This window comes from Desmodus rotundus, chromosome 11 (assembly GCF_022682495.2).
Source record: "Desmodus rotundus isolate HL8 chromosome 11, HLdesRot8A.1, whole genome shotgun sequence".
Taxonomy (NCBI): Eukaryota; Metazoa; Chordata; class Mammalia; order Chiroptera; family Phyllostomidae; genus Desmodus; species Desmodus rotundus.
In genome coordinates, this window is record NC_071397.1 from 44,920,874 (window position 1) to 44,940,967 (window position 20,094).

Below are 20,094 nucleotides of genomic sequence, written 5' to 3' on the forward strand. Positions count from 1 at the left end.
CAGTTTTAGAGTCTCATGAATAATGCTTCTCTGAACATCTTTGTGGACATGTCTTCATAACTGTTGCGTAAATACCTAGGAGTAGAATGGCTGGGTCGCACAGTAAATGTATGTTTAATTTTATAAGAAACTGTTATTTACCATTTACCATGGGTCACATGGTAAACACATGTTTAAGTTTATAAGAAACTGTCAACTTGTCTTCCAAAGTGGTTGTAACATTTTCCATTCCCACAAGTAATATACGTGAAGTCAATCCGCCCTACATCACCCTAGCAGTAGGTACTGTCAGTCTTCATTTCTAAATTTTTAATCCTTAAGTGTGTCTCACAATTTTGTGTACTTTTTTAATGACCAAAGACATCTTTTACTTTCCTTATTTGCTATCTGTGTTCCTTCTTTGGTATAGTCTGTTCAAAACTGTATCCTTGTTTTTACTGGGCAGTCCCCTTATTATTTACTTGCAAAAGTTCTTTATATATTCTGGATAAATAGCCTTGATTTGATATATGTACTGCAATATTTTCTACCAGTCTTTACCTTGACTTTTCATTTTCATAACAATTTCTTTTGAACAGTAAAGCTATTTTTTAATGAGTCTAATCATTTCTCTTCCAGTGTACTGATATGATTAAGAAATAAAAATTTAAGGTGTACAACATGATGTTTTGACATATGTATACGTTGTGAAATGATCAATGCAATCAAGTTAATTAACATATCCATCATCTCACATAGTTACTTTTTTTTTCCTTTTTAGCAATGAGAACATTGAAGATCTACTCCTAGCAAATTTCAGGTATACATTATTATTATTAATCATCATAATCACCAAGCTATACATTAGGTCTCCAGAACTTACTCATAACTGAAACCTTTGATCAGTATCTCCCACTTTCCCCTAACCCCTCAGCCTCTGCTAACCACCATTCTATTCTGGTAGTTGAACTTTTTTTTTATTTTTAAAATTCCATATATGTATGAGAACATGTGATATTTGTCTTTAGGTGTCTGGCTTATTTCACTGAGCATAATGTACTACAGCTTCATCCATGTTGTTGCAAATGGCAGTATTTACTTCTTTCTCAAAGCTAAATAATATTCCATTGTATAGGTATACCATATTTTCTTTATTCATTCATCTGTTGACAGATACTTAGATTTTTTCCATAGTTTGGCTACTGTGAATAATGTTGCAGTAAACATGAGAATGCAGGTATCTCTTCAAGATACTGGTTTTCTTTCTTTTAGATACATACCCAGAAGTGGGACTGCTGGATTATACGGTAGTTCTAGTTTTAATTTTTTGAGGAAACTTCACTTTGTTTCTCATAATAGCTGTATCAATTTACATTCCCACCAACAGGGCACGTGGTTCTCTTTGTTTTCCACACCCTCACCAACATTTACATTTTGACTTTTTGAGAATGACCATTCTGACTGGTATAAGGTGATATCTCACTGTGTTTTTGATTTGCATTTCCCTGATGATTAGTGATGTTGAGCATCTTTTCAAAATCATCAATTTTAAAAGCAAACAAAATATAACCAGAGACATTGAAATTAAGAATAATCTAACAATAGCCAGAGGGGAAGGAGGAGGGGACAGTGGGGAGAAGGCTTTTCAGGAACTACTATAAAGGACACATGGACAAAACCAAGAGGGAGGGTGGAAGCAAGGGAGAGAGGTGGACTTGGCTGGGGTGGGGGAGAGGGGTGGGGAGAAAATGCAGACAACTGTAATTGAATGACAATAAAATAATTTTTTTTTAAATTTTACATTTTTATAATTTGTGTTCTCAGTGTCCTCTTTAAGCAATCTTTACCTATCACTGTAATTTTCTACTATGTTTTCTTAGAGAAATTTTACAATGTTTTACAATGTTTACAATGTTTACTTATTTTAAGCTATATAATCCATTTGAGGTCAACTTATTTATATGGTGTGAAGTAAGGGACAAGTTTCACTGTTTGACAGAGAGAGATGGATATCAAACCAAACCAGCACCACTTGCTGAAAAGATTATCCTTTCCTCACTAAGTTGCCTTGGCACCTTTGTCAAACTCAATCATTTACAGAGAGACAAATATGGCACATAGGTAAACACAGGTAACCTCCTCACACAACCACATCAAAATAACACCTAAATTACAGAACAACCACTAATCAAACCTCCAGAAATCAAGCTGAATGGAAGTCCTACAACCACAGAATTAAAGAAGAAACCACATCAAGATTGGTAGGAGGGGCTGAGATGCAGAATGGGCTGTTCCCACACCCACATGTGGTGGATAAAAATTAGGAGGGATATCTCAGGAGCAAGAAGTCCCAGTCCCACAACAGGTTTCCCAGCCCAGGGTTCCAGTGACAGGATAAGTCCTCATAACTTCTGGGTGTAAAAACCAGAGGCGATTGAGGTGTGGAAGACAGAAACTGTTGGAGTCTCAGGCAACTCTTAACAGGCCTGCACATGAACTTACTCAAACTCACTCCCTCTGAACTCCAGCTCTGGGGCAGCAGCTCAAAGGCACCAGAGACACACAAGGAAAGAACTGAACTGCCTGTCAAGATGAGAGCTGAAGGACAGCTTTCTCCCAGAAAGAACTGCTAGCAGAGGCCACTGTTCTTTTTCCAAGCCCTCCCTCCAAAAAGCTGCCAGGCAGGTGCCATATCTAAGACTCCATCACCCTGGCAATGCCTTGACACGCTGTGCACCCAATTTTCAGGGCTACCCAAGCTGTTTCCAGTGGCTTTTCCACAGGAAAGGTCTGTCTTTGCTCATACTTCCGATTTTTCCTAAATCCTCTCAAACAAGAAGAATCTGGCCTCAGCAAACACCTCTTGCTAAGTGGCCCCAGGCCCAGCACTAGCAGCAGCTGGCCTTGATTAACAGTCTGGACTAGCCTGGGCACCTCCAAACCCAGCACAAGTAGCAGCCACCTGCAGATTGCTTTGTGGCTTATGCCAGGTGGCCCCAGACAGAACACTGGTGGTGGATGACTTTGGCCTGCAGCTCCCAGGGACCCTCAGAGCCTGTGCACTCAGTGGACAGCTACAGACCACATCAAAGCACGACCCAACCACCTCCAAAAGCAACATATTGAAAGGGCAGACTCAGTGGGCACCAGAGCCCTGCTGAAGTAAGTCCTGCTCTGTGGAGTGGGCCCCTGCACAGCTGATCCTCCACAGTGGTCAGAGGTCACAGCCAGTCATTGTAGCTGATGAGCCTGGGTAAATCCCTCCTATTGACCTGCCAACATAATCAAGGCTCGACTACAAGAGGAGGGCGAACACAGCCCACATGGTGGGTGCACCTCAAGTACCCAGCTTAGGTAATAGGGGAGGCTGTGCCACAGGACCCTACAGGACACCTACTACTTCAGGCCACTCTACTAAGCCAGGGAGTCACAGCAGCTCTAGCTAATACACAGAAACAAACACAGGGAGGCTGCCAAAATGGGGAGACAAAGAAACATGGCCCAAATGAAAGAAAAGAACTCCATAAAAAGAACTAAATAAAATTGACACAAGCAATCTACTAGATACAGAGTTCAAAATACTGGTCATAAGGATGCTCAATGAGCCTAGGGGAAGAGCAGATGAACTTTCAACAGCATAAAAAAAGGACATGGAAATCATAAAAAAGAACCAGTCAGAAAGGAAGGATACACTAACTGAAATGAAGAATAATTTATGGGGAATCAACAGTAGACTGGATGAAGCTGAGAATCAAGTCAGCAATTTGGAATAGAAGAAAGTAAAAAACAGGGAAGATGGCGGGAGGGAAGATGGTAGGTGGGAACAGAGTCCACTTCCCCCTGCACACGGGTGAAACACCTAGCCAATATACTGAGGAACAGACAGAAGAGCCAACAGTACCCCAGCATGTATGAAGATAGGAGACCAAAAAGTATAGAGGACATTGAAAAATCAGACGGTAAGGAGAGTTCTTCAGGACTATCAGGTCCCTGGAACCAGCTCAGGGACCAGGGCGGCTGAGGCCCCAGGCCCAGCGGCCACAGGGTCTGCTGCAGGACTCTTTGGAGAGAGCCAGGTCAATGGCTCCCTCCCCTACCAAACAAGGTTTGAGCAGCACTGACACAGACCTGGTTGCTTGAAGTCGCAGGGAGGGGAATAAGGACGGAGATTGTGGACTCTGGCTGCGGAGAGTTGAGAGTTGGGCAGTGATGGGCCCTGACCTGGATAGTCCCCAGTCTAGCTGGAGAGGTGGGCTGTGTGAGAGACTAGGCCCTTGTATCCAGCAGCAGGCTTGAGGAGTAGGAATTTCTCAAAAAAACAAAAAGTGAAAAAAGAGACACTCCGGGGCTGTTTGGGGAATTCTGCAGCAGTAGCTCTGGCCTCTTCCCCGAGAAGACTCCAGGTTTTCCCTCAGTGGCACAACAGGCCCTGAGACCACACCCAAAGCCTCAGAGAGAGTGCACACCTGAACCTGCAGAACTAGAGGCTGATAGGGAACTGGGCTGGAGACTGGCCGAGTGCCAATCAGGAAGGGAGAAAAGCGAAACCAATCCCCCCTCAACATACTGCAGGCAGGAAGACCAGCAAAACTGGCTTGGCCAGTTTGAAGCCAGTAGGAACCTTTTTTTTTTTTAAACTAATTATTTTTTAAATAATTGTTTCTTTTAACTCCTTCTTCCTTTCTTTCCTTCATTCCTTCTTCCTTTCTTTCACTTTTTATCTCCTCTTCCTTCTTCTTCTTTTTTTTTTTTAATTCCCACAAGTGAGACAATAAAACCTGGAACTGTGAAAAGACCACAGTTGGACCCAAAGAGGGGGCAACCCAACAGCTGAAACAGTGAGACAAATTTTATTTTGCTACTCCAGAGAACTGGCAAGTTATTGTATATTTGTATTATTATTATTTTTCATTATTCTTATATCACTCATTTTATTAGTATTTTTGTACTTCTGTTTACTCCTCTTCGCTTGGCAGGTTAAATTGCATTGTTTGACTGGTTTCCCTTGTTTTGTCTTTCATAGTTTATTGTTAATTTACTGTCTTTCACTTCACTTGTGTTCCTTTAGCACACTACTCTAGGACCTATGCCCCCTATTCTAGTTATCCAGATCACATGCATTCTGTCCTATGATTGTTGCTCCATTATTACTGTAAAGAAGAGCTGTTCCATATATTTGTAAACACTACACAGCACCACACCCAGATCTTAGTTCATTTCACTGTTTCCTGAACTTTATTATTGTTGTGGTTAACTCTATTCTCTCACACACTACATCTATCTTCTATCCTTTACTCTCACTTTACCTCATAATCTGGACTCCCACAAGCTCATTGCTTTCTAAATCCAACACACAATCATTCCACAACCCTCCCCAACACGAGTCTTATCTTCTTACCACCCTCTCTAAAAAGAGGCTAGTTGGGTGAAATATCACGGTTAACACTATACACATACAAAGGGTCTCCTGTCTCTTCTCTTCAGGCTGGAACTTTAATATCATAGAATACACTCTTTCTGTCTTAAATCATTTTGCCTTCACCCTCCAACCTATCATAAAAAGCAGTAGGTGGAAGCTGGAAACACCAGGATACCTGCTGGGTGAGGAAACCCATGAACAAAGGAACCACCAAGAGATAAGAACAGAAGAAGGTGAAGGAGTGAATGCAAGACACACTAACTAAACCCAGGATCTATCTGGAAATACAACTAAATACTGGAGAAATTGTTCAGAACAAACAACTGAACAAGAGCAATAGAGAATCCTCAAAGCCTTGTACACACGGAAGAACCAGCTCCAACACAACCAGCCCACACCTGTAAAACAGGAAACAAGAGGTGGTGGACAGACTGACCCTCAGATAACCAGCTGGTGGGAAAGGTCCAACCCAACAACAATCAAAACCCAAAGACATAGACAGAGCCAACATAAACCACAGCCCAAGATCAGTGAGCTCGGGAGATCAAGGAGACTGCACCACTGAATCTCACAGGTATTCTAACATACAAGCTCATAACACAGACCTAGGGAGTCTGAACAGATCAATTTCAGAAGCAGAGGTTAACAGGAAGAGTCTCACAAACAATGGGAAGATAAAGAAACAATCCACAAATGAAAGGAAAGGAGGGAGTCTCAGAAACAATGCTGAATGAAAAAGAGGCAAGTCAACTATCAGATATTGAGTTCAAAGCATTGGTTATAAGGAAGCTCAATAAGCTCACACAGAATTACCAAAAACTACAGGGAAACTACAATGAACTCACTGCAAATTATAAAAACATGAAAAAGGAAATAGAAACTATCAACAAGGGTCAAGAGGAAATGAAGAATACAATTTCTGAACTGAAGAACACAGCAGAAGGAATCAAAAGCAGGCTCGATGAAGCAGACGACAGGATCAGTGAGCTGGAGGACAAGGTAGAAAAAAAAAAACACCCAGAAAGAAAGAAGAGGGGTTAAGGGAAATGCAGGACAACATGAAATGTAACAATATCTGTATAATAGGGATACCAGAAGGAGAAGAAGAAGAGCAAGGGATACAAAACCTGTGTGAAAAAGTAATGATGGAAAACTTCCCTAATTTGATGAAAGAAAAAGTCACACAAATCCAGGAAACACAGAGAGTCCCAATCAAAAGGAACGCAAAGAGGCTCACTTAAAGACACATCATAATTAAAATGACAAAATTCCAAGACAAAGAGAGAATCTTAAAGGCAGCAAGGGAGAAAAAGGAAGTAACATACAAGGGAGCCCCAATAAGGTTAGCAACTGACTTCTCAATGGAAACGCTACAAGCCGGAAGGGAATGGCAAGAAATATTCCAAGTAATGAGAACCAGAGGCCTGCAACCAAAACTACTTTATCCAGCAAGGCTCTCAATTAAATTGGAAGGCCAAATAAGGAGATTCCCGGACAAAAGAAGCCTCAAGGAATATACCTCCTCCAAACCAGCTCTGCAGGAGATGCTAAAGGGTTTGCTTAAAGAAAAAAGGCAAAAGAGAGAGGAACACAGGTACCAAAAAATGGCAATGAATAAGTACCTATCAATAATAACCTTAAATGTAAATGAATTGAAACCATTAATGTTTTTAATCAAAACACACAGAATCACAGAATGGATAAGAAGAAATGACGCACATATATGCTGCCTACAGGAGACCCACCTCAGAACAAAAGAACTACACATCCCGAAAGTGAAGGGCTGGAAACAAATATTCCAAGAAAATGGACAGGAAAAAAAAAAAAAAGCCAGGGTAGCAATACTCATATCAGACCAAATAGACTTCAAAAAAAGAGCCATAAAAAGAGACCCAAAAGGTCACTTCATAAAACTCAAAGGAAGAATACATCAAGAACACATAAACATTGTAAATATATATGTACCTACATAGTAGCACCCAAATACATAAAGAAAATCTTGGAGGGCAAGAAGAAAGATACTGCCAGCAACACAATTCAACTAGGAGATTTCAACACCCCACTGTCAAAAATGGACACATCTTCCAAACAAAGTATCAACAAAGGTATTGGGGCACTGAACATTGCCTGAGATGAAATGGACTTAACTGATATATACAGAGCCTTTCATCACAAAGAAGCAAAATACACATTCTTTTCAAATGCACATGGAACACTTTCAAAGATAGACCACATGATAGGACACAAAACAAGCCTCAACAAATCAAGAAAATTGAAATCACATCAAGCATTTTCTCCAACCACAAGGCACTGAAACTAGAAACCAACCTCAAAGAAAAAAGCCACAAAAAGCTCAAAATCATGGAGATTGAATACCATGGTATTAAACAATGAATGGGTGAAGAATGAGATTAGGGAAGAAATCAAAAAGTTTCTGGAAAAAAATGAAAATGAACTCACAAAAATCCAAAACCTATGGGACACAGCAAAGGCAGATCTGAGAGGGAAGTTCATAGCAATACAGGCCTACCTGAAAAAAATAGAAACATTTCAAACAAACAACCTAACCCTATGCCTACAAGAACTCGAGGGACAACAACAAAGACAGCCCAGAGCAAGTACAAGGAAGGAAATAGCCAAGATCAGAGCACAATTAAATGACAAAGAGACTAAAAGCACAATTCTAAGGATCAATGAATCCAGGAGCTGGTTCTTTGAAAAGATAAACAAAATCGAGCCTTTAAGCCTTCAAGCAGGCTCAACAAGAAAAAAACAGAGCAGACCCAAATAAACATAATTAGAAATGAAAGAGGAGAGATTACAACCGATACCACAGAAATACAAAGGATTATAAGAAATTACTACAAAGAACTATATGCCATGAAATTTGAAACGTAGATGAAATGGACAAATTTCTTTAAAAATATAATCTTCCAAAACTGAATGAAGAAGAAGCAGAAAGCTTGAACAGACCAATAACACCTGATGAAATTGAAACAGTAATCAAAAAGCTTCCAACACACAAAAGCCCTGGACCAGATGTTTTCACAGGAGAATTCTACAGAGCATTTAAGGGAGAGCTAACTCCCATCCTCCACAGGTTATTTCAAAAAAATTGAAGAAGATGGAAGACTCCCGAACTTGTTTTATTAAGCCAAAATCATCCTAATCCAAAAGCCAGATAAAGACATACCAAAGAAAGAAAACTACAGGACAATATCGCTGATGAACATACATGCTAAAATCCTCAACAAAATATTGGCAAACAGCATCCAGCAATACATAAAAAGGTCATACACCATGATCAAGTGGAATTCATCCCAGGGATGCAAGGATGGTACAATATTCGTAAATCAATAAACATAATACACCATATAAACAAAAGCAGAGACAAAAACCACTTGATCATACCAATAGATGCTGAAAAAGCATTTGATAAGGTACAACACCCATTTATGATAAAAACCCTCAACAAAGTGGGAATAGAGGGATCATCCCTCAACATAATAAAGGCCATATATGACAGACCTACAGCCAACATCATACTCAATGGACAAAAACTTAGAGCTTTCCCACTAAGATCAGGAACAAGACAAGGATGCCCTCTCTCACCACTCCTATTCAACATAGTACTGGAAGTCCTAGCCACAGCAATCGGACAAGAAAAAGAAATAAAAGGCATCCAAATTGGAAAGGAGGAAATGAAACTGTCACTGTTTGCACATGACATGATAGTGTACATGGAAAATCCTATAGAATCCACCAAAAAACTACTCCACCTAATAAATGAATTTGGCAAAACAGCTGGATACAAAGTCAATACTCAGAAATCAAAGGCTTTCTTGTACACCAGCAATGAAGCATCAGAAACAGAAATCAGGGAAAAAATCCCATTTGATATAGCAACAAGAAAAATAAAGTACCTAGGAATAAACCTAACCAAGGAGGTAAAAGACCTGTACTCAGAAAACTACACAACACTGAAGAAAGAAATTAAGGAAGACACAAACAAATGGAAGCATGTACCATGCTCATGGATTGGAAGAATTCACATCATCAAAATGGCCATACTACCCAAAGTGATTTATAGATTCAGTGAAATCCATATTAAAGTACCAATGACTTATTTCACAGATATAGAATAGTTCAGATATTTATATGGAACTATAAACAAATCTACATAGTTGCAGCAATTTTGAGAAAGAAGAACAAAGCAGGAGGGATCACAATGCCTGGTATCAAACTGTACTACAAGGCCACTGTAATCAAAACACCCTGGTACTGGCATAAAAACAGGCACATAGACCAATGGAACAGAACAGAGAGCCCAGAAATAAACCCAAGTCTCTGTGGTCAATTAATATTTGACAAAGGAGGCAGAAGCATAAAATGGAGCAAAAATAGCCTCTTCAACAAATGGTGTTGGGAGATCTGCACAGCTACATGCAAAAAAATGAAACTCGATCATCCACTTACGCCATACACAAAAATAAATTCAAGGTGGATAAAAGACTTAAATATAAGTCATAACAGCATAAAAGTCCTAGAGGAAAACACTGGCAGGAAAATCTCAGACATTCCATGCAGCAACATTCTCACAGACATGTCCCCTAAAGCAAGGGACATAAAGGAAAGAATAAACAAATGGGACCTCGTCAAAATAAAAAGCTTCTGCATGGCTAAAGAAAACAGCATTAAAATAAAAAGAGAACCAACAGTATGGGAAAACATACTTGCTAATGATACCTCAGACAAGGGCCTGATCTCCAAAATATAGAAAGAACTCACATGACTCCACTCCAGGAAGACAAACAACCCAATTTAAAAATGGGCAAAGGACTTGAACAGACACTTCCCCAAGGAAGACATACAGAGGGCCCAGAGACATATGAAAAGATGCTCAGCATCACTAGCCATCAGAGACATGCAAATTAAAACCACAATGAGGTATCATCTCACACCAGTCAGAGTGGCCAACATAACAAATCAACAAACAAGTGTTGGAGAGGATGCGGAGAAAAGCCTAGTGCACTGTTGGTGGGAATGCAGACTGGTGCAGCCACTGTGGAAAACATTATGGAATTTCCTCAGAAAACTAAAAATGAAACTGCCCTTTGACCCAGCAATTCCACTGCTGGGATTGTACCCTAAGAGCCCTGAAACACCAATCCAAAAGAACCTATGCACCCCAATGTTCATAGCATCATAATTTACAATAGCCAGGTACTGGAAGCAACCTAAGTGCCCATCAGCAAATGAGTGGATCAAAAACTATGGTACATTTACACAATGGAATTCTACGCAGCAAAGAAGGAGTTTTATACCCTTTACAACAGCATGGATGGAACTGGAGAGCATCATGCTAAGTGAAATAAGCCAGGCTGTGAGAGACAAATACCATGTGATCTCACCTTTAACTGGAACATAATCAACAAAAGAAAAAAGCAAACAAAATATAACCAGAGACATTGAAGTTAAGAACAATCTAACAATAGCCAGAGGGGAGTGGGGAAGTGATAGTGGGGAGAGGGGCCTGTAAAGGACACATGGACAAAATCAAGGGGAGGTTGGAGGCAGGGGAGGGAGGTGGTTTCGGGTGGGGTGGGGTGGAGTCATGAGGAGAAAATGCAGACAACTGTAATTGAATAACAATTTTTAAAAAATCAGTTGTGTTTCTGTAAATTCAATGAACAATCCAAAACACAATTCAGAAAGGAATTCCATTTACAATAGCATCAAAAACCCAAAACACCTAGAATTAATTTAACTAAGGAAGTGAGTATGTATACTAAAAACTGCAAAACAGTAATGAAAGAAGATAAAGACCTAAAAATGTAAAGATATCAATGTTCATATACATGTAATTTATTACAGGAAATAATTATTTGGCCCTCCCCCTATTTCTGGCATTGAGCTCCTAAAACCCTTGGAATTTCTTAATTGATGAGAACAATAAAGTTCTTTTGTTATCTTAATGAGGTGACTTTGAAGAACACCTAAGGATAGGGCTGACTGCCAGAGGAGCCAACCTTGTGAATAGAGAGGGTTGAAACTTTCAATCTCACCCTTCTGACCTCAGGGCAAGGAAAAAAGGCTGGAAACTAGATAGATGGCCAATAGGTAATGATTTAGTCAATCCTACAAAATGAAGGCTCCGTATAAACTCAGTTCAAAGAGGTTCCAAGTTGGTGGACACCTGGAGACTGGGGGAGAGTAGTGTGCTTGCTGAAAGCATGGAGGCTCCACACCCCTTCCCTATACTTTGCCCTATGCATCTCTTCCATGTAGCTGTTCCTGAGTTATATCTTTTTATAATAAACCATTAATTCAGTAAGCAAAGTGTTTCTCTGAGTTCTGAGATCCACTCTAGCAAACTAATTGAACCTAGGGAGGGAGTCATGGGAACCCCTGATTTATAACCAGTTGCTTCTAAGTACAGGTAACCACCTGAACTTATTATAAGTGGCATCTAAAGTCCAAGGAGAGGGTCGTTAGAACGTCCAGTCTACAGCCTGAAACTGAGGTTGATGTCTGAAGTGTGAAGTTTGGGGCAGTCTTGTAGGACTGAGCCCTCAACCATAGAATTTGATATTATCTTTGGGTAGAGAGTGTCAGAATCAAGCTGAATTGTAGGACACCTAGCTGGTGTCAAAGAATTGCTTTTTGGTGCAAAGAACCCCCCCTCCCACATTGGAATTGGTCTCAGAACACCATCTTAGGGAAAATTAATATTTCTAAGATGCTAATACTACCCAAAGCAATCTATAGGTTCAACACAATCCCGATTAAAATTCTAAAAGCCTTTTTTGCAGAAATGGAAAAACTGATGCTCAATTTCATATGGAGTTTCAAGAGACCCTGAAGAGTCAAAACAATCCTAAAAAATAACAAAACAAATCAAAAAAACCCAGAGTTAGAGGACTCACACTTCCCAATTTCAAAACTTAGTACAACAAGGCTACAGTAATCAAAACAGAGCTGCTGACACAGGGACAGACATGCGGACCAATGAATGAGAATTGAAAGCAGAGAAATAAACCTACAGGTCGATAGCCAACTGATTTTTTAACATCTGGATTTCCACATAAAAAAATAAATGAAGTTGGTTCTCTACCTCCCACCATATATAAAAACTAACTAAAAATGGACCAACAATCTAGATATAAGAGCTAAAACCATAAAACTCTTAGAAGAATGCAGGAGTAAATTTTCATAATCTTGAGTTTGGCAGTAGATTCTTAGATATAACACTAAAAGCATGAGTACTTCTTTAAAAAAAAGATAAAGTAGACTTCAACAAAACTAAAAAAAAAACTTGTACATCACAAGACATTATCAAAAAAGTAAAAATACAACCTACAGAATGAGGGATTATATATGCATATCAGATATCAGGTAAGAGTTTAATATCTAAAATAAAAAATTCACACAACTCAACAACAAAAGGACAAACAACCCAATTAAAAACTGCCAAAGAATCTGAATAGACATTTCTCCAGAGATGATATACAAATGGCCAACAAGCAGATAAAAAGATGCTTACTATAATTAGCCAGGAGGGAAATGCAAAAAAATGCAAATGAAAACCACAACAAGATACCACTTCATACCTACTAGGGTGGCTATCATTTTTTTTTTTTTAAAAAGGGAAAATAGCAAGTATTGGAAAGGATGTAAAGAAATTAGAAGCCACTTGCATTGCTGTAGGGAACAGCAATACAATGACGCAACCACTATGGGTAACAGTTTGATGGTTCCTCAAAATGTTAAACATAGAATTACCCTGACTCAGCACAACCCCACTCCTAACTACACACCCAAAAAACTTGAAAATAGGGACTCACTTACATGTTAATGTTCACTGCAGCATTATTTATAACAAAGGGTAGAAACAACCTAAGTTTCCATCATCATATGAATGGATGAACAAAATGTGTTATATACATAATACAATGGAATAATAATTCAGCCACAAAAAGAAATGAAGTTCTCATACATGCTACAAAATGAATGGACCTCAAAAACATTACTCTAAGTGAAATAAGCCAGACACAAAAGGACAAAAGCTGCATGAGTCCACTTATAAGAAATATCTAGAATAGCAAATTCATACTGACAGAAAGTAAATTAGAGGTATCAGGAACTGGGGGCAGGGAGAATGGGGAGTTACTGCTTAATGATTACAGAATTTCTGTTTGAGTCAATACTCAGAAATCAAAGGCATTCTTATACACCAACAATGAAAGATCAGAAACAGAAATCAGGAAAAAAATCCCATTTGATGTAACAACAAGAAAATAAAGTACCTGGGAATAAACCTAACTAAGGAGGTAAAAAACCTGTACTCAGAAAACTACACAACACTGAAGAAAGAAATTAAGGAAGACACAAACAAATGGAAGCATGTACCATGCTCATGGATTGGAAGAATTATCATCATCAAAATGGCCATACTACCCAAAGCGATTTATAGATTCAATGCAATTCCTATTAAAGTACCAATGACTTATTTCACAGATATAGAACAAATAGTTTAAAAATTTATATGGAACCATAAACGCCCCTGAATAGCTGCAGCAATTTTGAGAAAGAAGAACAAAGCAGGAGGGATCAAAATGCCTGATATCAAACTGTACTACAAGGCCACTGTAATCAAAACACCCTGGTACTGGCATAAAAACAGGCACATAGACCAATGGAACAGAACAGAGAGCCCAGAAATAAACCCAAGTCTTTACGGTCAATTAATATTTGACAAAGGAGGCAGGAGCATAAAATGGAGCAAAAATAGCCTTCAACAGATGGTGTTGGGAGATCTGGACAGCTACATGCAAAAAAATGAAACTCGATCACCAACTTACGCCATACACAAAAATAAACTCAAGATGGATAAAAGACTTAAATATAAGTCGTAACACCATAAAAGTCCTTGAGGAAAACATTGGCAGGAAAATCACAGACATTCCACGCAGCAACATCCTCACAGACATGTCCCCTAAAGCAAGGTACATAAAGGAAAGAATAAACAAATGGGACCTCATCAAAATAAAAAGCTTCTGCATGGCTAAAGAAAACAAGCACAAAATTACAAAGAGAATCAACAGTATGGGAAAACATATTTGCTAATGGTACCTCAGACAAGGGCCTGATCTCCAAAATATATAAAGAACTCACACAACTCCACTCCAGGAAGACAAACAACCCAACTGAAAAAATGGGCAAAGGACTTGAACAGACACTTCTCCAAGGAAGACATACAGAGGGCCCAGAGACATATGAAAAGATGCTCAGCATCACTAGCCATCAGAGACATGCAAATTAAAACCACAATGAGGTACCATCTCACACCAGTCAGAGTGGCCAACATAAACAAATCCACAAACAAATGTTGGAGAGGATGCGGAGAAAAGCCTAGTGCACTGTTGGTGGGAATGCAGACTGGTGCAGCCACTGTGGAAAACATTATGGAATTTCCTCAGAAAACTAAAAATGGAACTGCCCTTTGACCCAGCAATTCCGCTGCTGGGATTGTACCCTAAGAGCCCTGAAACACCAATCCAAAAGAACCTATGCACCCCAATGTTCATAGCAGCACAATTTACAATGGCCAAGTACTGGAAGCAACCGAAGTGCCCATCAGCAAACGAGTGGATCCAAAAACTATGGTATATTTACACAATGGAATTCTATGCAGCAGAGAAAAAGAAGGAGCTTATACCCTTTGCAACAGCATGGATGAAACTGGAGAGCATTATGCTAAGTGAAATAAGCCAGGTGGTGAGGGACAAATACCATATGATCTCACCTTTAACTGGAACATAATCAATAGAAGAAAAAAGGAAACAAAATATAACCAGAGACACTGAAGTTAAGAACAATCTAACAATAGCCGGGGGGGGGGGGGGGGGACAGTGGGAAGAGGGGATTACAGGAACTACTATAAAGGACACATGGACAAAACCAAGGGGGAGGGTGGAGGTGGGGGGGGAGGTGGGTTCAGCTGGGGTGGGGTGGAGGGATGGGGAGAAAAGGCATACAACTGTAACTGAATAACAATAAAAATTTTTTTAAAAAAAAGAATTTCTGTTTGGCGCAATGTAAAATTTTTGCAAATTCTGGAAATGTTTTTACAACACTGCCCATGTACTCAAAGAGATTATAAGGGAAAAAAGTTTTAAATGTATTCTGGGAACATAGTAAAAAGAGAAAATACTTTACTTTTGTGGCTTAAGGGCTGATTACATGGGAGTAAACCTGGTAAGTCTTGAAGAACAGTCACTCATGCAGACTTGCAGCATGAAATAAATGTGAGCAAAACACAGGAGTAGAAAAATAAAGCATCTACAGAAGGGAGAGACAAGTATGTTGATTCGGCAAGGGCATTATGGGGAGCAGGACAGTATTATGAGAAAGATACTCAGGAAGGAAAAACTAAGTGTTCCCATTACTAACACATTTTTTAAATACAAAATCAAATTGAATTCTAACAGAATTCTGTAAGTTTGAGAAAAACTGCAATAACCCTAGTCACAGGATCACTTATTTCAAACAGAAGTCCATATAACAACAAATTTAGTACAACTTAAGTACTGCTAAAAAGACAAATCATTGAAGTTCATAGGAAAGACATTTTATCTGTAGCAAATTCAAGAACAATACATGCTATTTTACCCCAAGTCTTATGTTTAAGCATGAATGAATATAAAAATCAAATATACAGTATTTCAGTGGAAGTTTTCATCCATTTATTTGCCCCATGAGATTCATTTAGGTAACATATATCCTTCCGGATGATCACAAATAAATCTTAGACTTGCTGAATACAATTTTTTATAAATGCTAAAACTAAAATTTTCCAGTTGTCAACCCATTAATGAAAAAATTCTGATAAAATTTAGTATTTCTTCTAATAAAGCATATCTGAGAGATATGTCACCGACCTTTTAGTAAGAGTGGTTCATTATGGTAGTGGGGTAAAAAAAAAAAAAGAGTAAGGGGAAAAAGGGGTGTAACCACCCCATCCAACCCCAATTATTACCTCTGCCAAGGGAGTGTCATACTTACACAGACCATCATTTGCTTCTGTTTCCTATTTATTTATGACGATGAATATGAGACCCTTAGAAACCAATACCAATTGAGTTATTAAATTAAGAAAACTAATGATTGTATAGTTTTAAAACAGTCCATAATAGGTACCTAATAACTAAAATGAATTTTAATATGTGATATTATTTGTACAATAAATATTAAATATCTTTCACATTCTTCTCTCTGGAAATCAAGACTCCATCTTGTCCAATGAGACTACAGAATGTACCAATTCTTCTATTTTCATAAACAATCAGACACTGAAGTCATTCATCTCACAGCACATCAAATCATTTATGTTAATCTGAAACTCTCAACTTGATATGATTGGGAATTTCAAAGCATCTTTATGAAAATTAATAAAATGTATGATAAAATATTTTAATTATATTTTTTAAATACTATACTTCTCAATTACTGAATGTAAATTTAACAATGGCATAGATGCCATAAGTAAAATATATTTAAACACCTATTAGAATGTAATTTCTACTTCAGCAAAAGTCATGTCTAATTATATGCCTAAGACACCTAGTAAAATGTTCCATAAATACTTGATAAATAATAAAGTGCAAAATTTTAAAACTTATTACAAAATATTAGTCTCGGGTATAGTTAACTTTATTTTAAAATGGATTATTTTAGATTATAAAATTATATTAGCAACATTAATGAAAGATTATGTGTACTAATCACTATTTAAAAATTCCTTTTTTCATAATCCCCAAAATAAAAAGGGCAAATATATTACATAATGGAGGGAGTTAAGTCTTTTAAAAATAAATATTTGAGTTATCAAACTTAAAATGCACCATCTTGCTCAAATATAAACAAAGATACAAAAACATTCTTTTTAGCTACATGTTCCAATGTATAATTAGGGAGTAGTGCATTTTAATTTCATTACATTCGCCAGCATGTATCTAAATGAAAATAATTATCAAAGCTATATTTAACTGATGCATATGATACTTAGCAGAAAAACATCAGGTTTTACCAGATGAGCTGTCAAATAAAAAATTGGGGATAGATAATGTCTGAAGACAATTACCAGTATAACCTGAGATAGCCATAATCATCAAAACTATAATGAATGCAAGTGTCAGACAACAAAAAGATGTTCAGGAAAATCTTTTACCAAATGAGAGCAGAACCTTGGCTGTAGAGGGAGAGGATGGCCGAGTGGCAAAGAGAAGTCTCTAAAACTAAGCAAAGACAAAACAAAATGGAGGCATAAGTGATATTGTTCTGTTGTACAAAGCAGTGATTCTCAACTAAGAGTTTGATTTTGCCCTCCAGGGAATATTTGGCATTGACTGCACGTTTTGGTTGTCACAGTGGGGAAGGGAAGGAATGCTACTGCCATCTAGTGGGTAGAGCCCAGGTATGTTTCTAAACATCCTACAAGGTACATGGCAGCTGGCAAGCCACAACAAAGAATTATCCAGCTCAAAACATCAATTGTACCAAAGTTGAGAAACTCTGAAATAAATGAATATAAAAGTAATAACAGCAGTGAGAACAAGATATTTAGTCCCTCTTCGCCTCTACTAACTACCCACTTCATGATTTTAAGCAGTTCAAAATGTGGGCTTCATCCACCTTGCTTGTAAAAATAACAGTATTTTGTTTGCCTAAAACAGAGTATCTATACCAGAGATATCTACAATACTTTGCAGCCCTACTTTATGACTTCCACTAGTAAAATGTGAGCAGATATGTTATCATAATATACATTCCAGGCCCTACACTGAAACCATAATGCCTTCTTCACAAGGATCACACCCTGAAACTAAGAAAGATCCCTGGCCTTACCATGAATTTTGTTGCTGTTCTAGAATTTAGTTTTAAAGAAAACAGAAGAAATTCTAATTGGCAATACTACTGAATAGAAGAGTAAAACAACTCTAGACTTAGTGACTTTGGTAGATCCTTTGTACACGTTTCACTAAGAAGCAGAGCTATACGGAGGGAAATTCCTTCATTGGATACTAAGTACCTACTATGTGCTCTGCACTATACTAGTTGAAGAAGATAGGAGCTCAACCACTTGAGGCTTTTAATCTAATCTGCAACAAAGATTACAGAGGTGCTAAAATGAACACAAGAGTTGATAAGTGCAACAGAGAAACATCAAAATCAGGGGACAGGGGTAAAGGAAGTTTTCTTGAGTAAGAGAAATGCACGAATTGAATTTTGAAAAATAATTAGCTTACACGAAAGTTCTAAGCAAGAGGACCAAGAATGTATTTGAGATGAGGGAAAGTTTGCTCAAGTTTTCTGAGACAAGTTAGCTCACTACTCTATGCCACTCTTAATGATATAGAGAGGGAAAAGCCATTCTCCAATAAAAATATATCAAGGCAACCACTTGGCATCCATTTCTGAAAAGTCACAAACTTGAAAGACATAGTAGGGAGAGGTATCATGGAAAGAAGCAGGGGGAGAAAATGGAGAATTTCATTTTCAAAAGCTTGCTGACATTTCTCATTTACTTAGAAAGGTTTTACTGCTATTTATGGAAATTGAAGTCTTGGGTTATTCAAGTTGGTGAAATTACTGAAGAATACATTGATTATTACTATTTGTATTCTCTTATTCAAAAGTCAATTGATTTGTTCTGGCTGTTATTGTCTTAATATAAAATAGCCTGTGGCTTACATTTCTAATGAAACAGTTTTTTAAAAAATTATATTTACTCAAAGACTTCTCTGAAACTTCAGCTTCAGTTTCTATATCTGGGCAGTTCCAAGGAACTACAAGTGATTTTAAATTTTAACCAGTAAGGACACTGAGATAAAGGCCAGTTAAATAAAAATAACCAGTTGTTATCAAGACCAGTTACTAGACCTGAGTAAAAATACTAGAAAAATGAGGGGTCCTGAACGCATGCAGTAAACTCCCTCTTTTTATAGATAAAACAAAAGGACAACCAAAAAGTCTATGACTAATCCAAAATATACCCAAATCACTGTAACACAGAAATCTTTCTACCATTAACAAAATAAAATGTATCATTTGTCCAAAGGTAAATAATGAAAGGCTAAATCAGTTGTTTTCTAATTACTCTGTCTAGTTTTGTGTGGAGTGGCAAGTAGGAGGGGAAAGCAACTGGTAAGTGGCCTGGTTAGCTTTCCCAAGAGAGAGAGCTCATACAACCTAATAAACTTCTTCAGTACCTAAAACACGTGGCCAAACTCTACACCCAGGGGCCAGGGAAAGCCTCACTGAACCAGGTATCCTGACCTATTTTTGGCATAAGCCTAACCTCCCAATGCATTCTGATCCTACTCTCTAGGTGCACCAAAAATGCCTCCCCTATTCCATCAGTCTGCACTCTTTCACCTTCCACGCCATAATGTACCTTGCTATGTCAAAGTTCTTCATAAAATGTTAAGCCCATGTGAAGGCTGAAACCCTGTCTTTATTCATTGTTATTATTTCTAAAACTCAACAATGGATTTGACATATAGTAGATAACATTACTAGATGAAGGAATGAGTTAATATACGAGTATTCTACAACTCAGTATTAACTCTCAATATCCAAGACAACTGTTATCTAGTATAAAATTCCATTTACTTTTAGAGCTAGCCGACTCACTG

At 38.1% G+C, this 20,094-nt stretch overlaps 1 protein-coding gene across 4 annotated transcripts in view; it reads right to left on the reverse strand.

Annotated features, from left to right (window-relative positions):
• RNGTT (RNA guanylyltransferase and 5'-phosphatase) overlaps positions 1-20,094 on the reverse strand; it is a 291,658-nt gene that overhangs the window by 121,559 nt on the left and 150,005 nt on the right. The window lies entirely within an intron of this gene.